Raw genomic sequence first — 25724 nt, 5'->3', positions numbered from 1 at the left:
GGTTGTAGAGGGCGCTAAAGGCAGTGCCTTTAAGGCACGCCCCCAATATTGTTGTCCGGGTGGAAATCGGGAGAATGTTTTTCGGGAGGGACACTGAAATTGGGGAGTCTCCCGGAAAATCGGGGGGGTTGGCAAGTATGAGTATTAGCGGTGAGTCAGTGTTACAGCGACACAGACCCTGTATAATACCGGCGGGCCAGCTCTAATGTTAATTTGATATTGCCTCAAGGGCCAAATTAAATTACACGGCGGGCTAAATTTGGCCCGCGGGCCAGAGTTTGACACCCATGCTGTAGAGCAACCAGAATGTAAACAGGAAAATGCCTCCCTGACTTTGTAAATGCAGCCTAGCTAGGACAAAACCACATCCAGCACCAGTTCCACCCTGTATGACAGATTTACCTATCTAATCATACTTTACTTTCATCCTTGCACAACAATCTTTCACACTAAATGTTTCTCTCATCGTAACACACACCCGTTAATGCCCAGAAGCTGTCTACACTGGTGGTCTGTCTACAGCTTGTGGGTTAGGGTGCCCTGATTCCTGCGCCTCCTCTCTTAATGCACAACATGTGACTCTCTGTTTCTGTCGGTCTCTAAGGCGATGGGTCAGGACGGACCACCCCCTTACAGCAAGACTCTCTGCGGAATGCCATGTCACGGAACAGATGGAGCTCCACACACAAAAGAACAGCATGTATTCCTTGGGCCCTTTTACAAAAAGGCATGTGCCCTAAGTGTGGAGGTGACCGCGCACTTACTGGAAAACCATGTTTTGCCACTTTCACTAATTGCTGTTCGACATCAATCAGTGCATTACTACAGAGATAAAGGGATTAAAACACAGTTTGACACATTGTATTCCTGCATATTCCAATTTATGAGTGCGTAAAAACTTGTGGTCCGGACCTTAGATGTAAAAGTTACTTAGTTTATCATTCTGCAACCAAATGATGCTCTCAGTTAAGCATATTAGTAAAGTTTTGCCCAGATTGAAATTAGACGCGCACATGGGCTGACGGAAAGCGTCCAGAGCTACATGGCGTTTTCTAGAAGAGTGTTTCTTAACTATAGGGCCGCCAAAAATATGTTTCTCAGCTGTAGTCCGTATGGGCCACAGTTGTTCTCAATTGTAATACATATTTCCACCACTTGAGGCAGTAATGACAACGTTAAACTAGGGCTGGGCGATATGGCCTCTTTTTAATATCTCGATATTTTTAGGCCATTTCATAATACAGGATATATATCCCGATATTTTGCTTTAGCCTTGAATTAACACTTGATGCATTTAATCACAGCAGTATGATGATGTTGTGTTTAAATTACAACACTGTTGTTCATACTGTTTAAATATATGCTTAGTTTAAAGTTTTATGCAGAGAGGGAAATCACAACTAAGTCAATTGACCAAAACTGTATTTATTAAACAGTTATCAAGCAGTGGCACAAACATTCATGTCATTTCAAAACAGAAAGTGCAAGATTGTCAGAGACATTTTAAAACAAGCTATTAGTGCACTTTTGTACACGATGTCACTAAGAAGACATATAACAAAACTAAAGTGCACTTTTTGTACAGAACGCGACTACAATAGTTTAAAACAAATAAAGTGCACTTTTGTGCATGATGTCACACAATATATGTCAATAACTGTCAAATAAAAATGAGCTACATAATAGTGTATGTCCTTCGCAATGTGGTAGGTTCCTGCGGACGTTATCTCCTTCTGTTGTTGACTAGTTTTTTCATACGGTGTTGATCTGGAAATGGTTGTCTTAGCATTTTGTTGGTTTGGCACCGGCCAAGATGTTGACATGGGGAGTTTCAAGCAGTCTTCATTCTCTAGCGGGTGACTTTTCAAATGATGCTACATACAAGCAGTAATGCTACTTCTTGTAGCAACGCATTTGCCCCGCAGTTGACATATTATGATTGTCTGTTTGACATATTCCCGCTTGAAGCCAAACCACTGCCAGACGATGAACTCCGTGCGGTTTTTCTTGGAATTATTTCTTCCTTCATTTGTTTCCAGATTCGCACCTTCTTTCTCTCGTATTACCACTCGCACCACAGTTAACCTTACCCATGCCGCTACCTCTCTGCTCCGCGAGGGTGTATACCTATGTGACGTATGTAAGAAGGTGCGCTTGTTTTATGTCTCTGTGAGAAGCAGAGACAAGAAAGAGTGAGAAAAGCCTGTAGTGTAATGCCCGCAGCTAAAAGCAACTGCGTGAAAACGTATACTCGAATATCACGATATAGTCATTTTCTATATCGCACACAGACAAACCCGCGATATATCGAGTATATTCGATAGATCGCCCAGCCTTACATAAAACAAACCGGAGAAGTCTGGAGCTAAATTCATGGAGAAGTTTCTTAAGCGCAAAAATTATGACAAAAGTAGGGAAGCTTTATCTTTGTACTTTAATCTTATTGAAAGCTTAGTTCGGAAACATATTCGTTATTACAAGTTTTTTCAATTGCTCAAGCACGATTTTGACTCAAGGGTTCGTTGTGGTGAAGAAGGAGCTGAGCCGGAAGGCAAAGCTCGCAATTTACCGGTCGATCTACATCCCCATCCTCACCTATGGTAATGAGCTTTGGGTCATGACCGAAAGGATAAGATCACGGGTACAAGCGGCCGAAATGAGTTTCCTCCGCCGTGTGGCGGGGCTCTCCCTTAGAGATAGGGTGAGAAGCTCTGCCATCCGGGAGGAACTCAAAGTAAAGCCGCTGCTCCTCCACATCGAGAGGAGCCAGATGAGGTGGTTCGGGCATCTGGTAAGGATGCCACCCGAACGCCTCCCTAGGGAGGTGTTTAGGGCACGTCCAACCGGTAGGAGGCCACGGGGAAGACCCAGGACACGTTGGGAAGACTATGTCTCCCGGCTGGCCTGGGAACGCCTCGGGATCCCCCGGGAAGAGCTAGACGAAGTGGCTGGGGAGAGGGAAGTGTGGGCTTCCCTGCTTAGGCTGCTGCCCCCGTGACCCGACCTCGGATAAGTGGAAGAAGATGGATGGATGGATGGATGGATGGAGGGCCCGTTTTTTTTAAAACACTACACACAATTAGCACAACCATACACACAATTAGCAGAACACCTCAAATGCTTTACAAAATGAAACACTCTTCCAAAAACTATACATTATTTTATAGAAATTATATGTTGTTACCATATGAAAACACATGTTTAATTTGAAATAATTCTGTCTAAACCAGTTACACACTGCTGTGCTTGAAGGAAAACTACATTTTATTTGGAATTTTGCCTGTCGTTCACAATCCTTATGAAAGACAAGAAGAAGACAGGTTTTTTTTTCACATTCTAACATAACAATCGGCTTGTTCTTGGGGGCCAGCAATGCAGCTAATAGTAGTAATCAATTCTACCTTTAGATCACTTTAAAAATGCATTCAAAAACCGTCAACAATACCTAATTTACGTTCCGTAACCCGTAACACAAGCAAACTGTAGCGACATTGTTATTGAAAGAGCGAACACTGAGGAATTATTTTTCTAGCATAGTAACACATCGCTTTGTTACGGTACTAGCCATAAAAGCTAGCTACGGCAAGAGATAAGCTAGCTTCAACGTCAACAGGAAACACGTTTAGAGTTTGTAATGCACAACACTGCAATACGACACCAATTTGTGCTGACTGAAAAACATGAACAATTACAGTATCTGTGAAGTACTAACCCACATTTCATGTATTGTAAGTACACAGCTAGGCAGACAGCGTGTGTACTGTCGTTGTACTAATACGCATGGCATGCTGTGTGTATCATGATTGATTTTAAAGTGACTCACTCAATGGACAATTGTTCGTTTGGTCCAGCTGGCCGGGGACGTTTCCTGTTCATTTTGGGTAAGCAATCCATTTATGTCGAAAAAAGCTTGGCTCCAAATTCCATATTTATAGTGTCAAAATCGCTTTTACCTCACTCTCCCGGCTTCCGTCTGCTCCAACGTCTCACTCTTCTTTTGTGCTGGCTTCTATAAGCAGAAGTATATTTCGTTTCAAAAGTATAAGGTTGTAAATCCTCATTTGTCTAAAAATAGTTGTCTTCATTGTCTGTTACCAAGTCTGCCATGATTAGAAAGCACACTTGTGTTTGATTCCGGAAGTAGGAAGACATATTTGTTGCCAAAAGTTAGACGTGTGCTGCTATGAAAACTGAAATCAATGCATGGAAGAAATCAATCTCGGAAATGATGAAAATGATCAAAATACGGTAAATATTGTACATATTACATATTGTTTTGAATGTGTCTGTTACTACATTATATATAGATTTGCAGTGTGTATATAAAACTTTGCTGGAGTTTTTTGAAGTTGTTTTAGAGGGCTTTGAATGCTACAACGGTGAATTCCATTAGCCGCATCTTTCAAGCGTTGTTTATCATCTTTAAAATCGTAAAAAAAAAAAAATTAAAAAAAATGTATTGTCTTTCATATTGATTGTGAACAATAGTCAACATTTTGACCTAAAGCACTTTTAGCAATTTGTCACACCGCGGTGAGGGATGTCTTGTCTTGTTTTTTTTGTCTTGTGAATTACATGTTTTATTTTGAAAACCAACTCCACTTGTTTCAGATCACTTGCTCTTCCTCTTGTGTCATCAGTCTGACATCATCCCTGGCCCCTGATTGTTTCTACCTGTTTCCCATTACCCTCATGTGTCATATAAGCCCATGCCTCCCCTTGTTCTGAGCCAGATTGTCTCGAGTTTTCGTGCCTGTCTCGCTTCCATGTCTATGTCCATGCCTTGCCTCGTCCCACGCTTATTTTCCTGGATCCTGAATTCCCACGTTGCTAAATTAAGTTTGACTTTTTCTCCTCCTCAGTAGAGTGAATTTTGTTATTTAGTTTTTCTTTTCAATCGAAGTGGCGAGTTATTATTTTTTTCCTATTAATCTTTTTTCCTCAAATTTTTTGAGTGATTTTTTTGTCTACTATTATTAGATTAAGATCAAGTGTAGAAATGTTCACAGTCATTGTTTTCTTCCTCCTGTTGGAGCATTTTATGTTAATACGTTTCTGAGCAGATACGGCGCAAATTATAGTTTGTCTTTGTTTTTGTCTTTGTTTTCACGAGTGATTCTCGGTTATTCCCGTTTTTGGAACGTTTTTTCGCCGATCGTTTTTATTATTTGTATATATTGTATTTCTCTGACTCTGGAGGTGAAAGCCGTCAAAATAAAAGCCCTACTAAGTATCCCTACTCTGCATCTGAGTTCATTCCTTTGTCCAAGCCTGACACAATTCTACTTCTCAGGAATTTGAGTAATGTAAATGAAGTAAAACAGAGAAAGTGCAAACATACAATACAGAAAATTCACAAAATTACAACATAAGGCCAGTGCTGCAGAATGATGAACATATAATTTATTCCTCTAAATCAGTAAACATTATTGAAGTCTCAGTCCAGCTTTCCTCAGCGTCAGTCCGTGGTTCACCAAATAGTCAACTAATGTTGCCCGAATTTCATTGGATAAATTTGGTCCTCTTCTTCTTAAAGCATGTAGTCCTGATTCAGGTCTTCCTCTGCCTCTATCTTTTCCTCTACCTCCACCTCGGCCTCAACCTATGGCATTGACTCTGCCTTCACCTCTTTCTTTACCTCCTTCTCTTTGAATTCCTCCTCTCATTGTCACTCTTCCTCGTTTTACTCATTCCACTGTGGTTGAAGACAGGCTAGCTAGTGCTTGAACCTGATTTGTGTGTCTGAAATTGAGCAATTATGTGATGGGATGAGTGTTGTGTTGGCTAATGAGTGTGGTCATTTTGAAGTCAGTACTTTGAAATTTGCAAGGAAGTGACCTCACCTTTTGCATCTGTAGTGGTTTGCAATTCTCTGTGTGCAGTGCTTTGCAATAAGTGTGGAGCTGACATTGTGCTTATAGTTGTGCTGATCTGGTCCGGTGTTTTGCTACTTGAGTGTAAAGTTTTGCTAATTGTATAAGACTTTTGATTTTAGTGTATATGCAATAGAAAAAAAGGAAATTTAGTACATTTAATTTAGCACGGCATAATTGTATGTCAAATTATTTTATATTACTTATTTGAGTCCTTTCTTATGCAGTATATTTAGTTAGTACTTGTATTTCTAATCCGCCTGACCTAAGCCTGCAGTTTATCTGTTAAATAAATAATAATCATTGTGGTTAACACTCAGTGGCCTTGTGGTTAGAATGTGTCCGCCCTAAGATTGGTAGGTCGTGAGTTCAAACCCCGGCCGAGTCATACAAAAACTATAAAAAAGGGATCCATTGCTTCCCTGCTTGACACTCGAGGGTTGGAATTGGGGGTTAAATCACCAAAAAGATTTCCCGGGCAAGGCCACTGCTGCTGCCCACTGCTCCCCTCACCTCCCAGGGGGGGATCAAGGGTGATGGCTCAAATGCAGAGAATAATTTTGCCACACCTAGTGTGTGTGTGACAATCATGGGTACTTTAACTTTTTTTTAACATGCTTTTGTATCATTTGACAAGGTGTATCCTGTTAAACCATGGGTGTCAAACTCTGGCCCGCGGGCCAAATTTGGCCCGCCGTGTAATTTAATTTGGCCCTTGAAGCAATATCAAGTTAACATTAGAGCTGGCCCGCCGCTGTAACACCGCATTCACCGCTAATACTTTTACTTGCCAACCCTCCCGATTTTCCCAGAAGACTCCCAAAGTACAGTGCCCGTCCCAAATTTCATCTCGGACAACAATATTGGGGGTGGGCCTTAAAGGCATTGCCTTTGGCGTTCTCAACAACCTGTCGCCACGTCCGCTTTTCCTCCATACAAACAGCGTGCCGGCGCAGTCACATAATATATGTGGCTGATACACACACACAAGTGAAATAAAGGCATATTTGGTCAACAGCCATACAGGTCACACTGACGGTGGCCGTATAAACAACTTTAATACTGTTACAAATATGTGCCACACTGTGAACCCACACCAAACAAGAATGACACATTTCGGGAGAACATCCGCACAGTAACACAACATAAACACAACAGAACAAATACCCACAACCCCTTGCAGCACTAACTCTTCCGGGACGCTACAATATACACCCCCCGCTATCACCAAACCCCGTCCATCTCAACCCCGCCGCCAAAAAGAGGCATTCCATTTTTATCTAAATTTTATTTGATATGCCATTGATATTTTTTAATTATTATTATTTGAAATTCGATTTTGCATGTCACTATAAAGTTATATACTGTAAGCTTTGCTTGTTCAAGATTAAATGCAAAACTTGTTTGGGTCCCTATTAAAAGGTTAATTTGTTCAACCTCGGCCCGCGGCTTTGTTCGGTTTTAAATTTTGGCCCACTCTGTATTTGAGTTTGACACCTCTGTGTAAAACTGTAAGTAGGTTAGAAATAATTATTGAATAAAATTAAAACCCAGGGGAAGATAATGAATTCAGTGTTAATATTTAAGTGGGCCCCAGGCCCCTGTATAGTGGTAAAGTGGGGCCCCAAGGTCAAAAAAGTTAAGAACCCCCGTTCTAGGTAACATACGATTCTATGTATTGTAGCATGAAAGAGAACATTTCGTCCTCAGAATCTCCACTGGTAAGAAATCTGCTATAGAAAGAAAAGTCCTACGATCACATAGTATGTGTACCAAAAGACGTCATGATGTCTTGGAGGCATGAGTTTTGTCAAACAATACACACGTTTTTGATAGATTGATTGAAACTTTTATTAGTAGATTGCACATTACAGTACATATTCCGTACAATTGACCACTAAATGGTTACACTCGAATACGTTTTTGAACTTGTTTAAGTCCATGTTACATTCGCCATCCAATTGAGAAAAAAAATACAACTGTAAAGGCTAACCAAATAACATTTTAAAAAGGGCCCCTCTAATGCAGACAACATTGACTAGGTTTACACTGCAGGCCAAAGTAGACCATATCAAATGTTTTTCCAGCTTACTGTTTAGTTTACAAGTAAAGTGTGATCTTTATCAGACTCTACTATAAACGCCCACAGGCCCCAATGTGGCCTCGACGTCACTTTCGATAAAGTAAAAATAAAGGAAGTTTTCCGGATTCCTTAAAAGAACAAGGAAGTCGCTACTAGGGATGTCCCGATCCAGGTTTTTGCACTTCCGATCCGATACCGATATTGTTTTTGCACTTCCGTTCCGATACTGATACTGGCCGATACTGGCTTATCCGAGCATCTATTAAAGTTTAAAGTTATTTAGCCTACTTAGTTTTCAGATTCATGCTGAAAAGGATTCTGGTACTCTCGATAACAACTAGTCAGCTGAATTAGGTGAGTTTGAATGATACACAATAGTTGGGAAAACAATTGAAGTCCAAGCATAACGGGGAGATTCTTTCTAAGAAAGACGAGCACTTCAAGATGCTCAGGTGTCAGCCTGCTCCTGTGTTCATCTATGAGTGCTGAAAAGCCTCTCACTCGCAAGAGTCATTAAAATGTGTTACAACTTTACCACCACACTTGACTTTATTGTGGCATGTTTTGCACTCCACCTCTTCATCTTTTTCGTTTTGTAGGATAAAATAATCCCACACAGCTGACATTTTACCGTAACTTTTAATTCACACGGCCGTCTGAACGGTTAGAACGCAGACCTGTGGATGTTTTGAAGGTGTTCTGGAAAATGGGGAACGGAGTTTAGGGAGCAGCAGAAGAGTGGAATGTATTATTTAAATCGGTGTGTTGGAAAACACAGACCGGAGTTTTTTTTTAAAACTGGATCTGGATCGGCATTTTCCCATGCCTTGCCGATACGCATTTTTTGGCAAATATCGGCGGCCGATCCTTTCCAAATATCAGATCGGAACAACCCTAGTCGCTACTACCCGAGAAAACATGGATGCCACGGACCAGCGGGTTAGTGGGTTTGTGCCATGGTTGTTGTGTAGGGGAAGAAGGCAGATGATGGGAAACGAGTGAATGAAGAAGAGAATTGGGAAAAAAAAAAAAAAAAGGAAAGTGTTGGTGCTAGCACACAAATGACGTAAAAGTCGCATTGCTTTATGAGTGTTTAGACTGACAAAAAATATCCAATCTATTTCACTTGAGGGCAAAAAAACTAAATTTTGTGTCCAGTGTGAACGAAGCCATTGGCACTGATTTCATATTTTTAGACCTAAAGGTTATGTCTACAAGTAAAACTACTGCCAAAATAGTCATACTAGTGATTTAGGCTTGTTTTCAGCACATTTTGGAAGCCCCACTTTTAGCTTAAAAATGTGAGTGGGCCTTCATCAGGCTGCAGAAGTCACCTACAGATGACTTGCAGAAGTCACCTACAGATGAGTGAGAAGAGTGTAATTTGCAACGATCAGTTTAATGATTCTGACTACCAAGAAGAAAGGTTTTGGTAAAAAAAAAATGTAAAGACTCAAGCAAAATGCGATACTGAAAACCAGTAGCACCCTCAGAGAGAGAAAGACAAAGTCAGAACCTGCGGGAAAAAAGAGAAAGAAGAGCAAACCCGGTGCTAAAAAAAAAACATAAAAAGATGAGAGAAAGTCACTAGTATTCTATTTTGTGTCCTCTTTTACTGAGGTTTTCCTCAAGATGATTGAGGAAATGCTGAGAGAGCATGAGGAAACACAGGCTGTGGTGTCATTTTCAAGAGCAAATAATACATAAAGAGAACTCGTTAGTGAAATTTCGGTCATCCTGACACTTTGTTTTCTTTTAGCAACCAACAACTTTTTTTTTTACATTTTTGTCCAGACCCAAGTACAAGACCAGAACTTTAATTCGCCGTTGGTCGCCTGTTTGGTCTGGCCTTGAGTCCTGGTCACACTTGACCACAAGAACTGTACTCGCAGAACGAACAGACTACAGTTTGTTTTAAACGAACCACACATGACCAAGTGTCCAGGGTGCGTGTTTTGGTACATTTCCTTTTCTTTCAGGTGAACCGAGATCTATCTCTCTGGCAGTCTTGGGCTACCGGTTTGGTCCGGTCCTGGATTTCATTTACATTACACCAGGGGTGCCCAAACTTTTTGCCTCCAAAGGCCAAAGTGAAAATGTGCCAGTGGTCGGCGGGCCAAACAGCAATTTTTTGCCATGAAACAGCACCACGGGGCGGCATAGCTCGGTTGGTAGAGTGACCGTGCCAGCAACTTGAGGGTTCCAGGTACGATTCCCTCTTCAGCCATCCTAGTCACTGCCGTTGTGTCCTTGGGCAAGACACTTTACCCACCTGCTCCCAGTGCCACCCACACTGGTTTAAATGTAACTTAAATATCGGGTTTCACTATGTAAAGAGCTTTGAGTCACTCGAGAAAAGCGCTATATAAATATAATTCACTTCACACAATTCACTTCACCACGAGTGAGGAATTTAGCCTCATATCACCATGTATGCATCAGCAGTTTCATTATACAGCAACTAATTAGCCTATAAAAAAAACCTATAGATTTTACGGTTAAAAACGGGCAGCTCAGTCACCAGAATTTTACCGTAAAATTTAACTAGGTTTTTACACCAAATTACTGTAAATTTAACAACATTACCACAGTTATTTTTACAGCAAAAACTCTGGTGACTGAGCTGCTACTTTTTTGCCGCAAATTCTACATCCGTTGCTTTTACTGTGCATTACTGTAAATAGTAAAAATGTTACCAATGATGATTTTACGGTAAATTTCGGCGACTGAGCGCCAGGTTTTTTTACCGTAAAATTAAGTGACTTTTTTACAGCGTAGCCTTGCGGACATGCCATCACAGATTATGTATCTTAAAATAGGTCAGTATGAATATGTAACAAATTTGGTAACCACACTTTAGGGGGCCAAACAAAATTAAAACACGGTTCAAATTTGGCGGTCGCACTTTGGGCATCCCAAAGCAAATGGGACCAAACATGACAAGAGGGTATGTGAACGCACCCTTAAAAAGGAACGGCATTTTTTTTTCGAATGTTCATTAGGAGAGACAAGAAGAGGGATGCATTTTTTTAAATGCATTGTAACTTGTAAATAATCGTAAATAAAACTCAGGTTGCAAGTGAATGGGTGGTCCTCTATCCCGCCAATAAAGCCCTCTAAATAACCATCCAAAAACCGCCAATGATACTCCTTTCATATTTAGTGACCTAAATATTGACCTAATATTAGCGACAATTTTATTATAAATGCTATCGCAAACAAACTATTTGTAGCAGTACGTGATCTGTGTATGTATGTAGGTATGTATATGTGTATGTATGAATGTATATCCATCCATCCATTTTCTACCACTTGTCCCGTTCAGGGTTGCAGGGGGTCGCTGGAGCCTATCTCAGCTGCATTAGGGCGGAAGGCGGAGTACACCCTGGACAAGTCGCCACCTCATCGCACGGCCAACACAGATAGACAGACAACATTCACACTCACATTCACACACTAGGGCCAATTTAGTGTTGCCAATCAATCAACCTATCCCCACATGCATTTTTTTGGCGGTGGGGAGGAAGCCGGAGTACCCGGAGAGATTATATATATATATATTCACACACATATATATATACACACACATATATATACATATATATATATATGTATATATATATATATATATTCACACACATATATATATACACACACACACACATATATATATATATATATATATATATATATATATATATATATATATATATATATATATATATATACACACATATATATACATATATATACATACATATATATATACATATATAGTATATATACATACACTCATATATATATATATATATATATATATATATATATATCATAGTATCTGTATATAAAATGTTTCTTAATCTATTTTATTCTATTTTAGTTTTATTTTTGAGTGCTTTTGTCTGTATTTTGGGTGTTACCTTATGCTGCTACAATTTGAATTCCCTTGAGGAAATTTGCTATGGGATTAATAAAGTTTCTTTCTATCTATCTATCCATCCATTCATCCCCTGAAAACCAGGGAAACCTGCAAAACAGGCTTGTAGAAATAAAATAGCCTATGTGCTTTTTCCTAACCTAACGTATATTCCGCTCTATCCCGGTATTGAGCACTGTATAACGGATAAACCACAGAAACCTTGACTACTTCCTCGCCTCTAAGGTTCTGAAAGTTTAGGGGATGAAGACATCATCCGACTAGTTGGTCAACTTTGGCCTCCAATTTAGATCCGGAAATGGAGCTAAAGAAACTAAAAGATGTTGGTTCCTCCCCACTTTTCATCGCAAGGATTATGTGTAGTCTTTATCTTAATGGGAATATGTTAACATCCAAGCAGTCTGCATCCCAGAGAGAGCAGTCACTGTACAGTAATGATGTTTTATTATGATTGTTGCCTCTCATGAAGTCTGCAGTGAGTAGTAATCAGGGATGGTGTAAAATATAATCCGCGTGTGATATTTATGCACCGCTGTATGCTTAAAATGAGCAAAACACTTAAATATTACATGTTATTATTAATGTGCCTGTTACTACATTATATATATATTTACAGCATATATATATAAAACCTTGGCGGAGGTGTTTGGATTTTTTTTTAAGCGCTATATAGGCAGAGTAGACTTTTGCTCGCATTTATTTACTGTTTAGTTAGAATGCATTCAAAACAGAAAAAAACTCATTTTGAATGATAGGCAAAATCCCCCAAAAAAGTGCAGTACCCCTTTAAGTGAACAGACAGTAGCAATATGTCCATAGGGTTTGTACACCTTTTCCATGGCCAAATTCAAGCACTGCTTAAGGACTTTCAAGATGAATTTTCCAGTTTTTCCAGTACCCCTCAAAAGGCGAAAACCAGTGTGAATCAATCCATAGCCTTGTTGTTTGAGGTCACCAAATGCTGTCTATAGGAAAAGTACGGAAAATCTGTAATTAACATGTAATCTAGCGCTGATCTCACAGTGTAGGACTAGCATGTACCAAAAGGTTAGAAAACAAAACTTTAGCAAACGTTAGTTGACTTTTAGGGATAGTAATATCTGTGGCTCACCTTTCGTATGACGAGAGAGAGACGACTCTTTCAATGCGAAAAGCTGGATTTCTTTTTTTGTGTACTTTGCAGCAGGCTACGCGTGGATTTGGTCCACGTTTTATCCAAAGTTTGTATTGGTCATTTTCATTAAAACGACAACCTCCCGGCATGATGGACTGATGCACCACTGTTAAAGTTAAAGTACCAATGATTGTCACACACACACTAGGTGTGGCGAAATTATTCTCTGCATTTGACCCATCACCCTTGATCACCCCCTGGGAGGTGAGGGGAGCAGTGAGCAGCAGCAGTGGCTGCGCCCGAGAATAATTTTTGGTGATTTAACCCCCAAATCCAACCCTTGATGCTGAGTGCCTGTCCTCTTGGGTATGACACACGTGGGTACATACGGCTCTGGCACAACAACAACCTAATGTAAGGGCTGGTGCGAAGCCAACAGATGAAGCATTTTATAATTAGCCTATTGAGTCAGACAAAATTCAAGCATTTTTCAAACCTTGAAAACACAACATTAAAATCCAGGGATTTTCAAGGTTTTTAATAATAATAATAATAATAATACAATTTATTTTGTATAGCGCTTTACAGGGTACTTAAAGGACTACTGAAATGAGATGTTCCCTTCTAAACAGGGATAGCAGGTCCATTCTATGTGTCATACTTGATCATTTCGCGATATTGCCATATTTTTGCTGAAAAGATTTAGTAGAGAACATCGACGATAAAGTTCGCAACTTTTGGTCGCTTATAAAAAAGCCTTGCCTGTACCGGAAGTAGGAGACGCTGTGCTTGTGACGTCACGGGTTGTGGAGCTCCTCACATCCTCACATTGTTTACAATCATGGCCACCAGCAGTGAGAGCGATTCGGACCGAGAAAACAACGATTTCTCCATTAATTTGAGCGAGGATGAAAGATTCGTGGATGAGGAAAGTGAGAGTGAAGGACTAGGAAAAAAAAAGACGAGGGCAGTGGGAGCGTTTCAAATGTTATTAGACACATTTACTAGGATAATTCTGGAAAATCCCTTATCTGCTTATTGTGTTACTAGTGTTTTAGTGAGATTATATGGTTGTACCTGTACAACCTGAAAGTTGGAGGGGTGTGGCCACGGGTGTGGTGACCGCCAGTGTCTCCGAGGGAAGCCACGTTTCTCGACGAGGCGAAGGCAGCCGGGCTGAGATTTTTTTTCCCTCCTCCACGGTGTAAGCATCCGACGGTCGGGGGCGGCCGGTGGGAGGAGGCAAGAGAATCCGCAGCTGCAGGAGGAGCGACGCAAGCTCTCTGCTCATGTCTACGGTAAGAGCCGACTTATTACCACCATTTTCTCACCGAAACCGCTCTGTTCCATTATAAAGCTGCCGTGTCATCTTTCGGGAATGTAAACAAGGAAACACCGGCTGTGTTTGTGTGGCTAAAGGCGGCCGCAATACACCGCTTCCCACCTACAGCTTTCTTCTTTGACGTCTCCATTACTAATTGAACAAATTGCAAAAGATTCAGCAACACAGATGTCCAGAATACTGTGTAATTATGCGATTAAAGCAGACGACTTATAGCTGGGATCGGTGCTGGAACAAAATGTCTGTTACAATCCGTGACGTCACGCGCACGCGTCATCATATGTGTCATCATACCGCGACGTTTTCAGCAGGATAATTCACGTGAAACTTAAAATTGCAATTTAGTAAACTAACCTGGCTGTATTGGCATGTGTTGCAATGTTAATATTTCATCATTGATATATAAACTATCAGACTGCGTGGTCGGCAGTAGTAGGTTTCAGTAGGCCTTTAAAGACATTTTCAGGATAAAAAATTAAATATAATACAGTTCAAAGTAATAATACATAATACAGGAAATATAAAAGCAGTACATAGTAAAATACATAACACGGGGGACATGGGGACGGCGTGGCGCAGTTGAGAGAGGGGCAGTGCCAGCAACCTAAGGGTTCCTGGTTTAATCCCCACCTTCTACCATTCTAGTCACGTCCGTTGTGTCCATGAGCAAGACACTTCACCCTTGCTCCTGATGGGTCCTGGTTAGCGCTTTGCATGGCAGCTCCCGCCATCAGTGTGTGAATGGGTGAATGTGGAAATAGTGTCAAAGCGCTTTGAGTTCCTTAAACAGGTAGAAAAGCGCTATACAAGTATAATCCATTTAACATTTACCATTTAACACTGGACATTACAAGACGGGACATTACAAGACACAGAACACTAATCACAGGTTAAAAGCAGATCTGAAGAGGTGTGTTTTAAAAAAGGCTTTGGAAGGTAGGAAGGTCTAAGCAGTCACGAATGGGTTTTAAGCACCCGTACGAACCCTGGGTCCAATACAATGAAGTTATCAAATTTACCTAATGCGGGCATTGTTTTGTTTAAACACCAAAGTTACACCAGAGGTAAGCTTTCTGTCGACAATGAACCTTTTCACTTACATTAACTCTTTTTGTTTTGTTGTTATTGTTTTTATTCAGTCAGTATGTTTTATTTTGTCATTACCTTTTTTTTTAACCCTCCTTTTAATCAGTTATTGTGATTCTCTATCTGCCAGTGATGAAGAGGAGGGCAGTACATTGCCACCCACTGTGACTGAAATGTAGGATGGGGGTGGAGTTGTTTAGAGATGTCCGATAATATAAAGTGCTTTAAAATGTGATATCGGAAATCATCGGTATCGGTTTTAAAAAGTAAAATGTATGACTTTTTAAAGCGCTGCTGTACGTAGTGGTGCACGGACGTAGGGTGAAGTACAGAGCGCCAAAAAACCTTAAAGGCACTGCCTTTGCGTGCCAGCCCAATCACATGCTATCTAATGTCTGTTCACACACACAAGTGAATGCAAATCATACTTGGTTAACAGCCATACAGGTCACACTGAGGGTGGCCGTATAAACAACTTTAACACTGTTACAAATATGCGCCACACTGTGAACCCACAGCAAACGAGAATGACAAACACATTTCAGGAGAACATCTGCACCGTAACACAACAGAACAAATACCCAAAACTCCTTGCAGCACTAACTCTTCTGGGACGCTACAATACACCCCCCCCCCCCAGCTACATAACCCCCAAACCCCGCCCTCTTCAACCTCCTCATGCTCCCAAATTCCAAGCTGCTGTTTTGAGGCATGTTAACAAACAATAATGCACTTTCTGACTTCGATAATAAATATGGCTGTGCCATGTTGGCATTTTTTTTCCATAACTTGAGTTGATTTATTTTGGAAAACCTTGTTACATTGTTTAATGCATCCAGTGAGGCATCACAACAAAATTAGGCATATTCATCCATTTTCTACCGCTTATTCCCTTTGGGGTCGCGGGGGGCGCTGGGGCTTATCTCAGCTACAATCGGGCGGAAGGCGGAGTACACCCTGGACAAGTCACTACCTCATCGCAGGGCCAACACAGATAGACAGACAACATTCACACTCACATTCACACACTAGGGCCAATTTAGTTTTGTCAATCAACCTATCCTCAGGTGCATAAATCCACGACTGTATATATTGGTATAGGTTGATATCAAAATCGGTAATTAAGAGTTGGACAATATCAGAATATTGGATATCGGTTAAAAAAAAGCCATTATCGGACATCTGTAGATGTACTTATTTTTTGGTCCAGTTTTGTATTTGCTCTGTATCAATCAGTGAAGTGTATATTATTATTATTATATTTTCTCTGTTTGGTTTATACTTTATGAAGTTTTGCACTTTTTGTGTTTTTACATTTGGATGTATGTGTTGGTTTAAATGATATTCATGAAGTAAGATAATGTATTATGTCAAAGGGGGCAGGAAATTATAAGATTTTCTTCATCCTGCTCCTTCTCAGGCATTGATGTCTGAATTTAAATTGTATAATTGAGGTATAATTGTGTATCGTTCAAAATGCACATCAATGAAGGAGATAAATAAAAAATCCATCCATCCATTTTCTACCGCTTATTCCCTTTTGGGGTCGCGGAGGGCGCTGGCGCCTATCTCAGCTACAATCGGGCGGAAGGCGGTGTACACCCTGGACAAGTCGCCACCCCATCGCAGGGCCAACACAGATAGACATGGAAATGGAAAATGTAGTGTTATTATTCTACTTTTTTTCTGTAATCTTGTATTTTTTTGTAATTTAGCATTTTTTTGTATGTATTAATTTTTTGGTGGGCAAAAAAAAGTGTCTTTTGTTTCAGTACTTGTATTATGATAGAAATAAGCAGTAGAAAATGGATGGATGAATAAATATTACTGTATTTCCTTCAATTGCCGCAGGGCATATAGTATGCGCCCGCCTTGAATTACTGCCGGGTCAAACTCGCTTCCCAAAATAATTAGCGCATGCTTAGTATTACCGCTTGGTCAAACTCGTGACGTCACGAGTGACACTTCTCCAGTCATCATTTACAAAATAGAGGAGGCTGATTTCAATACCGGTAATTTGAAATCGCATAAAAGGAAGAAGATTAAGAGCTATTCAGTAGGATTTAAAGACCTACTGAAACCCACTACTACCCACCACGCAGTCTGATAGTTTATATATCAATGATGAAATATTAACATTGCAACACATGCCAATACGGCCTTTTTAGTTTACTAAATTGCAATTTTAAATTTCCCGGGACTTTTTTCTTGAAAACGTTGCGTAATGATGACGTGTACGCGAGACGTCACAGGCTGTTATGAATATGAGCGCTGCACACACACACAGCCAAAAGTTGTCTGCTTTAACGGCATAATTACACAGTATTTTGGACATCTGTGTTGCTGAATCTTTTGCAATTTGTTCAATTAATATTGGAGAAGTCACAGTAGAAAGATGGAGTTGGGAAGCTTTAGCCTTTAGCCACACAAACACACGGTGATTCCTTGTTTAAAATTCACGGAGGTGAAACTTTAGTATGGATCACAGCAGACATGGATCCCGACTACATGTCAACCAGTAGGTTTCGGTGACAAAATTGTGGTTAAAAAGTCGCCTCTTACCGGATATCAGCTTAGCTTGTGCCGTCTATACAGCTGCCGTCGACTTCCCTGAGACACTGCGCGTCAACACCCGGCCGTGGACGTACACTTCCGACTATCAGGTACAGTTAAACTCAATAAAACACTAGCAACACAATAGAAACATAAGGGATTTGCCAGAATTGTCCTAGTAAATGTCTCTAAAAACATATGAATCCGTCTCAATGCAACCCGATTGCAATCGCGTTTTTTTTTCTAGTCCGTCGCTATCAATATCCTCAAACACGAATCTTTCATCCTCGCTTAAATTAATGGGGAAATTGTCGTTTTCTTGGTCTGAATAGCGGTTTTTGTTGGAGGCTCCCATTAAAGGGGAACATTATCACAATTTCAAAAGGGTTAAAAACAATAAATATCAGTTCCCAATGGCTTGTTGTATTTTTTGAAGTTTTTTTCTAAATTTTACCGGTCCCGAAATATCCCTAAAAAAAGGCTTTAAAGTGCCTTATTTTCGCTCTCTCGAAGCAACTGTTCATTTTCCTGTGCCGTCATACAGTGCTGCCAAAGTAAACAAACAATGGCGAATAGCGACATTAGCTCGGATTCAGACTCGGATTTCAGCGGCTTAAGCGATTCAACAGATTACGCATGTATTGAAACAGAAGGCTGGAGTATGAAAGTATTGAAGAAGAAACTGAAGCTATTGAGCGAATAGCTATTGACGCTATTCATAGCCGTAGCATGGCCGAATAGCTGCGTTAGTATCGCCGGTAAAATGTGCGGACCAAACGATCAGGACTTTCGCATCTTGTGACACTGGAGCAACTTAAATCCGTCGATTGGTAAGTGTTTGTTTCGCATTAAATGTGGGTGGAAGGAAACATAATATAGTTTCAAATGTACATACAGCTATAGCCTAAATAGCATGTTAGCAGCGATTAGCTGGCAGTCACACCGCGACCAAATATGTCCGATTAGCACATAAGTCAACAACATCAACAAAACTCACCTTTGTGATTTCGTTGACTTCATCGTTGCAAATGCATCTGCAGGTTATCCATACATCTCTGTGCCATGTCTGCCTTAGCACCGTCGGTAAAATGTGCAGACACTCCGGCACATTCGATGGGGTCTGGCGGCAGATTTCTTGCCACTTTCGCAACTTTGGGCCAGTGGTGCAACTTGAATCCCTCCCTGTTAGTGTTGTTACACACCGACGAGGCATGATGTCTCCAAGGTTCCAGAAAATAGTCGAAAAAACATAAACTAACAGAGCTGAGACCCGGTGTTTGAAATGTGTTTGAGAAAATGAAAATGGCGTCTTTCTTACCAAATCAACGTCACGTACTGACGTCATCGCTTCAAGAGGGCTAAACAGAAAGGTGTTTAATTCGCCAAAATTCACCCAATTTAGAGTTCGGAAATCGGTTAAAAAAAATTATGGTCTTTTTTCTGCAACATCAAGGTATATATTGACGCTTACATAGGTCTGGTGATAATGTTCCCCTTTAAAATCAATGCCCTCAACATGTGACGTCATCGTCTGGGACTTCCTGTGCAGGCAGGGCTTTTCTCCAGTTGCGAACTTTATCGTGGATGTTCTCTACTAAATCCTTACAGCAAAAATATGGCAATATCGCGAAATGATCAAGTATGACACATATGGACCTGCTATACCCGTTTAAATAAGAAAATCTAATTTCAGTGGGCCTTTAAGGTCCAAGCTTACATGACACTCAAATTTTTACTGCATACCTTTGGTAAGTGCCGGAGTGAGAAGAGGTTTTTTAAAATATAAGCGCATGCTTACTTTTACCGCATGCCTTTGGTAAGCGCAGGAGTGAGAAGAGGTCTTAAAATAATTAGCGCCCATGCGGCAATTCAAGGAAATACGATATTAAAAAAAAAAAACACCAAAGTTACTCTATGATAATATATGATCGTTATTGCTGCATTTTTATGATAAGCAGCTATCACCAGCAGGGTTACGTCGACTTGACTGATTCCACGCACTAATTGGAGAGATGCTTAATCATCCAATTACTGCTGCTAGCTGCGATTTTTTTTAAAGCTATCATACCTGTTTGTTCGCCTCTCCCCATTCATCGGCGGGTATTGGCGTCAAGGAAGTGAATAGGAGGGAATTCACGCAACTCACCCACAAGAACGTCGGGATGCTCGCTTCTTCTCCGTAAATCCAGCGCGAGAATGTGTCCTTAAAAACAAATATGGAGTATCTTCTCCGGTGTCAAAGAGCTTCTCCCGGCAGCTCGATGACGGCGATGTATGGAGTCGAGGCGTTCACTCATGCGGGCTGGCGCTCACACACACACACACTCACACACACACACACACACACACGCACACACACACACTCTCTCTCTCTCACACACACACACACACTCTCTCTCTCACACACACAGCGGTACAACAACTACACAACCTCACGCATATACGGAGCAAGAAAAGAAAGACACAAATTAGGCTTTCAAGTTGGGAGAAATGCTTACTCGGCTGCTTTGCTTGCTCACTGTGCACTGGCTGCTACACACACACGCTCACACACAGTCACACACACTTCCATTGATGTTTTCCACAAAAGAAGAGGAGGGAGGAGTGTTTCCGTCGCTCCAGCGCGCCACCGTGCGGTAAGCAGCCATCTCGACGTCACTTCACGTGTAAAGGGGAACATTATCACAATTTCAGAAGGGTTAAAACCAATAAAAATCAGTTCCCAGTGGCTTATTTTATTTTTCGAAGTTTTTTTTCAAAATTTTACCAATCATAGAATATCCCGAAAAAAGGCTTTAAAGTGCCTGATTTTCCCTATCTGTGAAGCTACCGTCCATTTTTCCTGTGACGTCATCCAGTGACATACATCAGTGGTCCCCAATCTTTTTGTATCCGCGGACCGAACAACGCTTAATAAAGGGAGGTTTTTGTGGTTGGTGCACTAATTGTAAGTGTATATTGTGTTTTTTATGTTCATTTAATAGAAATTTTAAAAATTATATATATATATATGTATATTTTTTTAATAAAAATGAATAAAATATTCTTCTGTGGCCCGTTACCAATCGGGCCACGGCCCGCGGCCCAGTGGTTGGGGACCACTGATATACATCCTATCCAGGCGGATAGCACAGCAAGATATAGCGACATTAGCTCAGATTCAGACTGGGATTTCAGCGGTTTAAGCGATTCAACAGATTACGCATGTATTGAAACGGATGGTTGGAGTATGGAGGCAGATAGCGAAAACGAAATTCAAGAAGAAAATGAAGCTATTGAGCGAATAGCTATTAATGCTATTCGGCCATGTCTGCCTTAGCATCGCCGGTAAAATGTACAGACCAAACGTTTGGGACTTTCACATCTTGTGACACTGGAGCAACTTAAATATGTCGATTGGTAAGTGTTTGTTTGGCATTAAATGTGGATGGAGGGAAAGGCTGGATGCAAATATAGCTACAAATGTACATACAGCTACCCTAAATAGCATGATAGCATCGATTAGCATACTGTGCTAATCGATACACATTCTACGTAAATCAACTTGAATCCATCCATGATCGCGTTGTTACACCCTCCGACAACACGCTGGAAGGCATGATGTCTCCAAGAAACAGTCGAAAAAACGGAAAATAACAGAGCTGATTTGACTTGCTGCGTGTAATGTGTTTGAGAACATGGCGGTTGACGTCACATTGTGACGTCATTGCTCCGAGAGCAAATAATAGAAAGGCGTTTAATTCGCCAAAATTCACCCATTTAGAGTTCGGAAATCGGTTAAAAAAATATATGGTCTTTTTTCTGCAACATCAAGGTATATATTGACGCTTGCATAGGTCTGGTGATAATGTTCCCCTTTAAAGGCCTACTGAAATGAGATTTTCTTATTTAAACGGGGACAGCAGGTCCATTCTATGTGTCATACTTGATCATTTCGCGATATTGCCATATTTTTGCTAAAAGAATTTAGTAGAGAACATTGACGATAAAGTCCGCAACTTTTGGTTGCTAATAAAAAAGCCTTGCCAGTACTGGAAGTAGCAGACAATGTGCGCGTGACGTCACCGGTGTGAGGGCTCCTCACATCCTCACATTGTTTATAATGTGAGCCAGCAGCAGCAAGAGCTATTCGTACCGAGAAAGCAACAATTTCCCCGTTAATTTGAGCAAGGATGAAAGATTTGTGGATTAGGAAAGTTAGAGTGAGGAACTAAAAAACAAAACAAAAAAAGAAAAAAAAGCGACGGCTCCGGACGGCGGCTGTGGTAGCGTTTCAGATGTAATTAGACACATTTACTAGGATAATTCTGGAAAATCCCTTATCTGCTTATTGTGTTAATAGTATTTTAGTGCGATTAGATGAGTAAAGTCATACCTGAAAGTCGGATGGCTGCTGTGAACGCCAGTGTCTCAGAGAGCCAAGATCACAGCTGCCTTTTTGACAGCTACAGGAGAAGGTCCCATAATCCACTTAAGTCTCCGGTAAGAGCCGACAATTATCCCATCCAAAAACTTGCTGGTTGACGTAGAGAAAAATGTTCGCTTGACCGCTCTGTGTTAAAGCTTCAGAACAAAAACAGAAACACCGGCTGTGTCTCGGTGCTAAAGGCAGCTGCAATCCACCGCTTTCCACCAACTGCATCCTTATTTATAGTCTCCATTATTAATTGAACAAATTGCAAAAGATTCAGCAACACAGATGTCCAAATGACTGTGGAATTATGCGATGAAGAGACGACTTTTAGCTGTAAGTGGTGCTGGGCTAAAATGTCCCCTCCAACCAATAACGTAACAAACACACATCATCATACGCGTCATCATTCCGCGACGTTTTTAACAAGAAACTCTGCAGGAAATTTAAAATTGTAATTTAGTAAACTAAGAAGGCCGTATTGGCATGTGTTGAAATGTTAATATTTCATCATTGATATATAAACTATCAGACTGTGTGGTCGGTAGTAGTGGGTTTCAGTAGGCCTTTAAACATCGACGTCAATTATACTTTTTACCAGTGTACCCCGCCTTCAGCCCGAAAGCAGCTGAGATAGGCTCCAGCACCCCCCCGTGACCCCAAAAAAGGGCCAATCGGTAGGAAATGGATGGATGGACAAGAGATGTCTGATAAGGGCTTTTTTGCTGTGATGAGGGCGACTTGTCCAAGGTGTAACCCGCCTTCCGCCCGAAAGCAGCTGAGATAGGCTCCAGCACCCCCCGCGACCCCCCAAAAAAGGGGCAAGCGGTAGAAATGGATGGATGGACTAGAGATGTCCGATAATGGCTTTTTTGCTGTGATGAGATGGCGACTTGTCCAGGGTGTACCCCGCCTTCCGCCCGAATGCAGCTGAGATAGGCTCCAGCACCCCCCGCTACCCCAAAGGGAATAAGCGGTGGAAAAAGGATGGATGGACTAGAGATGTACCCCGCCCTCCGCCCGAATGCAGCTGAGATAGGCTCCAACACCCCCCGCGACCCCAAAGGGAATAAGCGGCAGAAAATTGATGGATGGATGGATGGACTCGAGATGTCTGATAAGGGAATTTTTTGCTGTGATGAGGTGGCGACTTGTCCAGGGTGTACACCGCCTTCCGCCCGAATGCAGCTGAGATAAGCTCCAGCACCCCCCGCGACCCCCAAAAAAGGGACAAGCGGTAGAAAAATGGATGGATGGACTAGGGATGTCCGATAAGGGCTTTTTTTGCTGTTATGAGGTGGTGACATACATGTAAACATACATAGGTATATAAGTATGTATATATATATAAGTATTTTTATATATATATACATGTATATATATATATATACGTGTGTGTATATATATATATACACACACAGTACGCGTATATATATATATATATATATATATATATATATATATATATATATATATACGCGTACTGTGTGTGTGTGTGTATATATATATATATATATATATTTTTTTTTTTTAAGAAAAAAATAGTTTAGGCCATCTTCATGCTTACTCGCTACGTGTAAACGTTACACTTCAGGAACCAAAAGAACGTTTTGTACCCTTTAACCTGTTTTTAAAAGATTTTATTATAATTATTATACCTAATAATACATTGCGAGAATTTATTTGAATTGAGAATTGCGTGCAATAAGGATTTGATTGTGAATCGAATTGTGAGGAGTCTGCAGAGTCCGACCTCTATTGGTATATTTGTTGCATGAGCAGATATTTAAGTTTAAACAAATGCAATTTCATGCATTATATATTTTTGTCTGTAAAAAAATGGAAATATTGAATACATTTTAATAAGAAAGATGAAGTACCCACATTACTGCCAGGCTCTTGCAGGCCAGATCTGTCTCCCGGGCCTTGTGTTTGACACCCGTGTGATAAAAATTAAATCCTCCTGCTTTAAATTTGATACAAAACTTCTTTTTACAGGTGAGCAACACCCCAATTTTCCAGTGAACGCAACTAGAAAACAAAAATAACATTTTCTTCACCATGTGCTGCAGTCCTCAGGTTGGCACAACGAATAAACTGAAATGTTCATGTCAAGTATCTGAGCTAAGCTGGATGTCAGCGCTGAGGTGCTAATAGAAACTCGAGGCAGCATTTTTGTCTTGATTAAAAATAATCGATGTTGAAGCAAAATAACCGCCATTACGGCCAGCACTTTGGCTAAAACAAGGTCAGCTGAGCCAAGGCAATTGTGTAATAATATACAAAAATCTATAATGAACTCTTCCTAATGATTATATGTCTAACTGTTTTTAGACAGATCAATACACAAAATGATCTTGGCTTACTGGTAAAGCTCATTTATACACATATCCATTTTTTCTTTCACATTTCATTAAAAATGACAACACAACGGCCTTGGAGGTTACAGTAGACACAATTGTGCAGTGCGAGGCAGATGTCGGTGTCACACAGGCTACTAAGTAAACACAACTGAAGATGTTGAGACTTGCTGTACATAAGGACATTTTAAAACAAAAGACTATTACCGGTATATGCAACTATGTGCCCCACTCAAAAAGGCATAAATAAAGCAGTCATTGCAATATAATATGTTCAACAAATATATATACAGTGGGGCAAAAAAATATTTAGTCAGCCACCGATTGTGCAAGTTCTCCCACTTAAAATGATGACAGAGGTCTGTAATTTTCATCCTAAATACACTTCAACTGTGAGAGACAGAATGTGAAAAAAAATAATCCAGGAATTCACATTGTAGGAATTTTAAAGAATTTATTTATAAATTACGGTGGAAAATAAGTATTTGGTCAACCATTCAAAGCTCTCACCGATGGAAGGAGGTTTTGGCTCAAAATCTCATGATACATGGCCCCATTCATTCTTTCCTTAACACGGATCAATCGTCCTGTCCCCTTAGCAGAAAAACAGCCCCAAACCATGATGCTTCCACCCCCATGCTTCACAGTAGGTGTGGTGTTCTTGGGATGCAACTCAGTATTCTTCTTCCTCCAAACACGACGAGTTGAGTTTATACCAAAAAGTTCCATTTTGGTTTTATCTGACCACATGACATTCTCCCAATCCTCTGCTGTATCATCCATGTATCCATTTTGGTATAAACTCAGCTTGTCGTGTTTGGAGAAAGAAGAATACTGAGTTGCATCCCAAGAACACCATACCTACTGTGAAGCATGGGGGTGGAAACATCATGCTTCGGGGCTGTTTTTCTGCTAAGGGGACAGGACGATTGATCCGTGTTAAGGAAAGAATGAATGGGGCCATG

The 25724-nt window shown here is 40.7% G+C and overlaps 1 protein-coding gene across 1 annotated transcript in view; it reads right to left on the bottom strand.

The window, feature by feature from the left end:
* numbl (NUMB like endocytic adaptor protein) overlaps positions 1–20555 on the bottom strand; it is a 184422-nt gene extending 163867 nt beyond the window's left edge. Inside the window, exon 1 of the mRNA XM_061918920.1 lies at positions 20135–20555. The gene's annotated coding sequence lies outside the window, so the exon portion shown is untranslated. The remainder of the gene's footprint in view (positions 1–20134) is intronic.
* Between the last annotated feature and the right edge of the window lie 5169 nt (positions 20556–25724).

The sequence above is a fragment of the Nerophis ophidion genome, linkage group LG13, assembly GCF_033978795.1.
Source record: "Nerophis ophidion isolate RoL-2023_Sa linkage group LG13, RoL_Noph_v1.0, whole genome shotgun sequence".
NCBI lineage: Eukaryota > Metazoa > Chordata > Actinopteri > Syngnathiformes > Syngnathidae > Nerophis > Nerophis ophidion.
The sequence above is the reverse complement of the archived record's forward strand: the minus strand, read 5'-3'. Positions and strand labels throughout refer to the sequence as shown.